This window comes from Halichoerus grypus, chromosome 9 (genome assembly GCF_964656455.1).
Source record: "Halichoerus grypus chromosome 9, mHalGry1.hap1.1, whole genome shotgun sequence".
NCBI classification, from domain to species: domain Eukaryota; kingdom Metazoa; phylum Chordata; class Mammalia; order Carnivora; family Phocidae; genus Halichoerus; species Halichoerus grypus.
Window position 1 is genome coordinate 24,303,732 of NC_135720.1, and position 9,243 is coordinate 24,312,974.

General features: G+C 34.0%; 1 pseudogene; it reads left to right on the top strand.

The window, feature by feature from the left end:
* Window positions 1–2,206: 2,206 nt before the first annotated feature.
* LOC118532030 (ribonuclease P protein subunit p40-like) lies at window positions 2,207–3,297 on the top strand (annotated as a pseudogene).
* Window positions 3,298–9,243: the final 5,946 nt, after the last annotated feature.

Here is a 9,243-nt window from a genome sequence, read left to right on the forward strand (position 1 = left end):
AAATAAGGCATCACCATAGAAAAAAGTGAGAAAATTTTCTAGATAGCCTCAGTTCTACTTCAAACCACCAAAAACAAAGGAGAGTTCAGATGATTTAATTGATATGTTCACTTAACCTTTCATATTAATGCTAAAGCTTTTCAACCCATTCTATAGAATAGAGTAAAAAAGAAAATCCTCAAAATTAATTTAATGCAACCAGAGCATCTGAAATCAAAATATGACAAATATAGAAAAGAAAATTATAGATCAACTTCATTTAATAGTATACTTGCAAAAAGTCCAAATCAAATTAAGATACTCATAATTTAGTAGTAAATCTAGAGCAAAACTTTTTTTTAATACCAAATAGGGTTTGTTCATTCAAGGAATAAAAGAAAATTTCAATAATAGAATAATTTCACAATAATAAAAGTTTGAAGAATTATACAACTGTTTATGCAAAAAGCATTCATTACATCTACCACCTGGTTCTGAGTAAAATTTCTTAGAAATATATATAAAGTGGGAAACTTAATATGATACACAAAAACATCTCAAATTTAAAATTCACCTATTTCAATCATGATACACATTCATTGTTGTGAAGATTTGTTGATACCACTCAATCATCAATGGTATCAACAAATCTTCATAACAATGAATGTGTATAATATTTGTAACAATGAAAGTTAATATTTTCTATGAGATCAATGTACATTTCAGAGGGTTTCCCATCATAAGTTTTTAATCATGAAAAATTTCAAATATATATAAGAGGGAAAGACTAATATGGAACAACACTGTCATGTACTGTCACTTACCTGTAACAATTATCAATTTATGGCTAGTTTTATTTCATTTGTACTCTTTATCACCACTCCTTCAAAAAATTTTGAGCAAATCCCATATATACATTTCAGCATATAGCTGTAAAAAATATATCAATATGATACATATGAATTACAATCTCAATGTATTATCAAATACACATTTGCTGTGAAAGTTTCATGATTAACTTAAACATTTTTATTTTTGTTTTTACGATTGAATCAGATACCCAAATAAGGTCTAAATGTTCAAACTGGTTGATATGCCCATTGCATATCTTTTTATCTATAAGTTCTCTTCTATCTCTCTTTGTTATTTAGTAAAGAACAGGGTTGGTTTTGTCCTGCAGAGTCTCCCAGTTAACACAGTTCGACATCTACTATAGTCCCTGTAAACTGCAGTTATATCTAGAGGATTTATCAGGTTGAAGTTTGTTCTGTTTTTTTTTTTTTTGATAAGAATTCTTTTAAGTCCTGTTGCATTCTCCATCAGGCGGCACATAATATCTAGTTATCTGGTTATCAACAATTGATAGTCATTGCCTAGATAACCAACGCATTAGTGCTTTGAAAGTAGTCCTATAAAATTCAATCATTCTTCATCAATTATTAGCAGAATATTTTTCTAACCTAAAACTTCTATCATTAACTATTTGGTTACCCTCAGATATAGTTTGTGCAGAAAGTGCAGGATGTATGCTTGATTCTTTCCCTTTATTTACCTGTTTTTGTTTTTAAGTGTTGTTTCCCTAACATCCTAATGTGACTGTTCCCAGTATCTACTGTTGTGGCTTAAAAAAGAAAAAAAAGAAAAAAAAAAGAGAAAGAAAGAAAGAAAGAAAGAAAGAAAGAAAGAAAGAAAGAAAGAAAGAAAAAGAAAGAAGAAAGAAAAGAAAGAAAGAAAGAAAAGAAAGAAAGAAAGAAAGAGTAAAAACAAAAAAATCTTGGTGGCTTAAAACTGTGGCAATCATTTGTTTACCTCTCATATTTCCATGAATCAGTTAGGGAAGGGTCAGCTGAGGAATTCTGGTGTTTGAGATCTCTCATCTGGTGTTTGAGCTCTCTAATGTGGTAGTCAGACAGTGTGGCTAAACCCGGTACAGCAGAAAACTAAATATTTGGGGATTGGCCCGGCACCTCCCTCTGTGCATGAAGAATTAGGCCTGTCTATGTGATATTTCCATATGGACTAATTTGGATTTTCTAACAACATGTCAGCCTATAGACTGATGTTTGTCCCCCTGAAATTTAGATGTTGAAACCTAATCCCCAATGTGATGGTATTTAGAGTTGGAGCCTTTAGAAAATGATTAGGTGATGAGGGCAGAGCATTCATGACTAGAATTCAGTGCTCTTATAAAAGACACCTCAGAGAGGGGGCCGGAGCCAGGGAGAGCATGGCCGCCCTGCGTCGGCTGGGGAGGTTCCCCGGCACTTGCTGGTCTGCGAGAAATCCAACTTCGGCCACGACAAGTCGCGCCACCGGCATCTTGTGGAGACGCACTATCACAACTACAGGGTTTCATTTCTGATTCCTGAATGTGGGATTCTGTCAAAAGAACTGAAAGACCTAGTCATGGAAACTGGACCCTATTACTTTGTGAAGAACTTACCTCTTCGTGAGTTAATTACACACGAATTCATCAACACCTTTGTGAGGAAAGGTTCGTGCTGTGCACTAACATACAATACAAATATCGATGAAGATTATACTGTGGCCCTGCTGCCAGATGAAATTCATTTTATCACTGGATAAGGATACTTATGAAGAAACTGGTCTTCAAGGTCGTCCATCTCAGTATTCCGGCAGAAAAATCATGAAATTTATTGTTTCCATTGATTTGATGGATTTATCCTTTCACCTGAATTCTAAGAAGTATGAAAGAATATCTTGGTCTTTCAAAGAAAAGAAGCCATTGAAATTTGATTTTATTTTGGCTTGGCATCATACAGGTGCAGAAGAATCCACAGTGATGTCATACTTTTCCAATTACCGAATTCAGGAGCATCAGCCAAAAAACAGCCCTGAGCACAGTGACCGAGCTGCAGTGCCCGGTGCTGCGGCGCAGCGCCCGCCGGGGGGCGCCAGAGGCGGCCTGCCGCGCTCCCGAGCTTCTGGACTGGCTGGGCGCTGTCTTCAGCCACGCGGAACTAAATAATGAGCCTAATAACTTCATATCAACCTATTGCCGTCCTCAGCCAAGCACAGTGGTGGCCAAAGCCTATTTGTGTGCAATCACTGGTTTCATACTTCCAGAGAAGATCTGTCTCCCCTCGGAACAGCTGTGTCGCTACTTTGATGAGCCCAAGTTAGCTCCTTGGGTTACGTTGTCAGTACAAGGCTTTGCAGACAGTCCTGTTTCGTGGAGAGAAAATGAACATGGTTTTCGAAAAGGAGGAAAACATTTATACGACTTCGTGATTTTTTAATAATCAGAACTGTTGACTTCAGATGGCTGTTGGGGCGAATGATGACTGTCCACCGTAAAAAATACAAAACTTAAAATCAAAAACAAAAAAGAGATACCTCAGAGAGTTCACCCATTTCTTCCACCAGGTGCAGACCCAGCAAAAAGTCAATTATCTATGAACCAGGAAGCAGGTCTGTCACTCACAGACACTAAATCCGTTGATACCTTGATCTTAGACTTCCTAGCCTCCAGATTGATAAGAAGTAAATTTCTGTTGTTGATAAGCCATCCAGACTATGATAACAGTCAAAATGTTTACATGGTGACTTACCACTTCTAGAGAAAGTGTTCAAAGAGAAAAAGAGGGGGAGTGCATTGTATTTTGAGGACAACTTGGAAGTTCTATAGCTTCAGGTTGGCTCTCTTCAGTGGGTAGAGATGGTCAGAAAGGTTCATCTAGTTCCAGTGGGAGGACATATAGACCCCACTTCCTAAAGAAAGTTAAGTTGTAAGAAAAGCACGTGGAATGAGAGATATTATTGAAATACCTTTAAAATAATATCTACTTTAAAAACAACATTTAAAGCTATACTGTTAGGAACTCATGTATGTAAATACATTTGATGTGCTCTAATCTGTTGCAGTTATAATTCATATTGATGTTCATATTGTTCCATCTTTGGCTTATGTAAAAGATTATTCAAGTTGGCTGTAGGTTCTCTATAACATGTCCTAGTTTTCCCTGATAGCTTTTTGTTTTCCCTGCTTTCTGTAATGACAAGGTGTTTTAGGCCTATCTTGTGTAGTTTGTGTCCAATCACTGCTCATTGCTACTCGGTCATTTCTCGACACTTTTTTTTTCATGGCCACAACTAGAAAATATTTTTCCTCCTTTTTTTTTTTTTAAGAGAAAATAAATTAGAAGTTCATACTTCTGCACTCAGTACGAATTAAAGATGACAGATATTTTACCTAACTCATCAATCTTATATCTCTGCAGCCTTTCTCCCAATCATAAATCCTGGTTCTTAATGAGATGAGTATAATTACTTATTTGCTTTCCCATAATGCATACTCAATCTCTTTATTCTCAGAATGAAAATATAGTTACTAACATCAACTGTGATTACTGAAAACAGATAAAATATTTTACATTTTTTGTCCTACAAATAAATTCTACTTGGAATATCTAATCAAATTATTATATTTTAAGTTATGTGGGACACATTTCTGTTTATTTTGCTTTCAGTTTTAATTTTAATTTTATTTTTATACCTGTAAAACATTTTTATAACTCCAAAGTATATAAAAATATATTATGCATATTGTTAGCTTCTATCTCTGTCTTTACCATCTCTCTTCCACTTACAGTAATTTTTTTAAAATGTTATAGTTTATCCTGACATCTTTATCATTTAAGTAAACACACATACACACTTATTCACAACCCCTTATAGACATATTTGACAATATATTATGGAGAGCTAATAAATGATAGTTGTAGGAAAATTCATCCTTTCTAATTTCAACTGCATAGAACTCCATTGTATAGATGTTACAGAGTTTATTCATTGAGTTTTCAATTAATGGTCATTGTGTTATTTATAGCCTTTTGTTACGAAAAATAGCGCTACAATAAATAATAGTTTCTCATATTATATTGAGAATGCATAAGGTTTTTATCTTACATTTTCTCTAAAACTAATCTTACTTTGATAATCCTCATAGACATAACTAAAACTCTAAATATTTGGGCTAAAAAAAAACACATTGTGAATTTTACAGTAAACTTAATATTTTAGATTCTACCTGAATATCTATTTTTGTGCAAAAGCATAAGCAAAAGAAAAATTTGTACAGGTGAAAAGGACACCAAAATGTGTAATCAAGTTCCTGTTCCAAGGTGGGTATATCTGAGGAAGGGAAACTTCTAGACAGAGGTTGCACTAGGCCTTTTGTTGTGTGATGTATCACATTACAACTTCATTTGTACTTTGATAGCTATCTACACCACAGGGTTTCAGAGGTTCCTGTGTTTGTCAGATGCCTGGATTCTTTTGAATTGTCCTAGTCTTTCCTAAAAGTTACATGCTAAACCAAAACCAGGACAATAGCCTGTTAGAATAGATTTACTAGCACCAAGAGTCCCCTAACGATATCCAATCTATTGAGGCACAGTAAAAAAAATCACTTGTCATACCAAGCACCAAGTCAAATTTGAAGCAAAAACTAAACTCATACTCAGACCAAAAGAGTCAGCTGTTGGAACTATCTAACAAAGATTTTAAAGCAACCACTATAGTATTGCTTCGATAATCATTGTGAATTTCCTTGAAGCAAATGAAAAAAATACAAAGTCTCAGTAAGGAGATAAAAGTCATAAAGAACCAAATAGAAATTATGGAACTGAAAAATGTAACAGAAAAAAAAAGAAAACAAACAAACAAAAAAACTTCCTGTATGACCACCCTAATAGAGTGGAGATTATGAAAGATAAAATCACTGAACTTGAGAACAGATCAATAAAATTCACTCAGATAGAACAATACAGAGAAAATAGACTTTAAAAATGATGAGCAGGCTTGGGATCTTTGTAACAATAATAAAAGATTTAAAATGCATACCATCGGAGTTCCAACATAGAGGAGAAGGAATGTGTGGCTAAAAAAATATTAAAAGAAATAGTGGCTGAAAACTTTGCAAATATGACAGAAGAAATATACCTACAGACTCAAAAAGCTGACAAAACTCTAAATATGATACAACCAAAGAAACCCAAGCCAGCTCATCATAGTTAAACTTCTAAAAACTAAAGACAAAGAAAAAAATCTTATAAGCAACCACAGAACACATTACCTGCAGGGGGATACTGATTTGAATGGCAATGGATTTCTCATTTGAAGTAGTAGAGGCCAGAAGGAAGGGGCACCACAATTTTCAGGTGTTGAAGGAAAAGATCTATCAAACATGAATTCTGTATCTAGCAAAAATATCCTTCAAGAATTAAAGGGAAATCAAGGCATATTCAGACAAAGGGAAACTAAAGCCTGCTCTTTAGGAAAAAAAAAAAAATGTCTAAAGCACACTTTCAAAAGAGAAAGAAAACAAAAACAGAAGAAACTTGGAACTTTAGAAGGAAAGAACAGAATGTTTTCAAATAGGAATACGTATATTAGACGATCCTTATTTCTCATGTGCTTCTTAAATCATGTTTGATGATTCAGATAAGAATGATATCATATGATATGATGTTCAATGTATATAGAGGAAATTCTCAAGATAATTATATTTAAAAGGAGGGGGAGAAACCTAAATGAAAATAAAGTTTTAATACTTCACTCAAAGTAGTTAGCAATATTAGAAGTTTATATTAAGTTACATATATAAATTACAATACCTAGTGTAATGGACTGGATGTATCTAGTCAAAACTGGAAAGCTACCCCTCAGTGTGATGGTATTAGAAGTTGAGGCCTTTGGGAAGTTATTAGGATTAGATGAGGCCATATAGACAGAGTATGTGGATGAATGAAATCAGTACTCTTATAAAAGTTATGAGAATGCTTGTCTTCTCTGCTCTACTCTCTACCCTGAGAGAATACAATGAAAATTTAACATTCTACATCTCAGAAGATCCTCACCAGAACTGACCATGATAGCACCCTGATCTGAGACTTCTAGCCTCCAGAACTGTGAGAACTAAATTTCTGTTGTTCATAAACTACCACGTCTATAGTATTTTGTTATAGTAGGCTGAACTAAGATACACTAAAAGACAAGACTGATAGAGTGGATTGAAAAAATGACCCATCTATAAGCTATCTATAAAAAACATAGTTCATATTTGATGACATAGGTAGGTATAAATTAAAAGAGCCAAAAAAATAGTGCTAACTTCAATTTTAAACAAGAGTAGTAGCTATATAAGTATCAGATAAAGTACACATCAGACCAAATAAAATTATGAGAGATAAAGGACCTTAATAATAAATCTATCAAGAAGATATAATGATCCTAAATGTGTATGCATTAAACAACAGAATTCATGAAAATAAAATATATGAAATATAAACTGATAGAAATTAAAATAGAATAGTCATATCTATGATCACAACAAAAGAATTTAATATCCTGTTCTCAGCATTTGATAGGATAACTTGACAGAAAATTAGCACATAAATGGAAGAAATGAACAACACCATCCAACAACAGAATTTAATTGACAATTACGGAACACTCCATGCAACAGCAGTAGAAAACACATTCTTTTCAAACATCTATGCAACATTTACCAAAATAGACTATATTCTGGGTTATAAAAAAACCTCTACAAATTTGAAAGAATTAAAATCATATAGGGTAAATTTTCTGACAATACTAAGTATGATAGTATGCTAGAGATCAATAACAGTAAGAAAACCCTCAAACAATTGGATATTAAATAACAGACTTCTAAACAACCCATGGGTCAAAGAGGAAGTCTCAAAGACAGTTTTTAAAATATGTAGATACAAATACATATCTATATGCAACATACCAAAATCTGTGGAATGTAGCTAAAACAATGCTGAGAAGGAAATTTATAGCACTAACTGATCACATTAGAAAAGAAGGAAGATCTTAAATCAGTATCTAAATTTCTACCTTAGAATAATAATAAAAGGAGAACAAAGCAAACCCAAATCAAGCAGAAGGAAGAAAATGATAAAGAACAGAAATTAATGAAAACAGGAAAACAAGGGAATAAAACCAAGAGTTGTTTCTTTGAAAACATCAGTAAGATTAATGCACCTCCAGCAAGACTAACAGAGTAAAGATGGAAGACACAAATCTCCAAGTTGCTGTTGAACCCAACATACTAGCCATAAACTGAGTATGATATGACCTACCAAACATTAAGTTTGGGCATTAACAGCAAACCTTCATCAACACAGCAAAGTGTTGTATACAAATTGGGCTCTAGCAGTTCCTAAAAAGCACAAGGATATTATATGAGCATGTGGCTCATATTCCCACAGCTGCTACTTGTTACATTGCTTCCTTTTTCTCCACCTACACCTATTACCCTAAAGGAAGTTCCCTATGTCCAGTTGACGAAGGATGTGTGATATGGGGCCTCATTTGCAAATAGTTCTATACAAACGCAGGATCCATTCAAAGTTGGACAGAAAAACACAATAGTTCAACTCAGAATTATCCTTAAAGGACAGTGGACAAAAATTGTGCCATGAAGTGGGGAGCCCACTTTACTTGAGTGTACAGATGGTCAGAATTATAGCTCTATACTAATTCATAGATGATAGCTAATGGTTTAACTGGATAATCTGAGACTTGGAAGAAAAGTGATTCAGAAGTTGATGAGAAAGGGATCTAGGGAGAATGTATGTATATGGACATTTGTCACTAGGCAAAGAATGGGAAAATATTTGTGTTCTGTGTAAATGGTCATACAAGTACAATCTTCATTTGCAGATGGACAAAATAACCTGTTCTGTGGCCCTGAGTCAGGGTTTTCCCTAGTCACCTCTGTCCTTGCTTGATGAGTTTATGACAAAATGGCCTGCATCTGAAAGAAGGGTTATGCATGAGATAAATTCCATGCATTTCACTTCCTTGAGTATCCCTGTAACCCTCATGTAGCTGCCCTATTAGAATGGTGGAAAAGCTTTGGAAGACTCAGTTATAATGACATCTAGATGACAACATATTGAAAGGCTGGTAGCATCAGTCAGGACATATACTCAATATTAGAGACTAATATATTTTACTATTTTATTTATAGAAAAGATTCACAAGTCTGAAAATTAAAAAATGGAATGAGTGTCTCCTCTCATTATTACTTCTAACTATCCACTAACAAAACGTTTGCATTTCATCCCTTTAAATTTGGGCTTTATTGTTTCATAGGCCTTATTCCCAAAAGAGAAATGCTTTTAGCAGGGTACAACATGATTCCATTAAATTAAAAGTTGAAACTGCATATGGCTATTTTTTAAGAATTCTTGTACCATCTAATCAATAGGA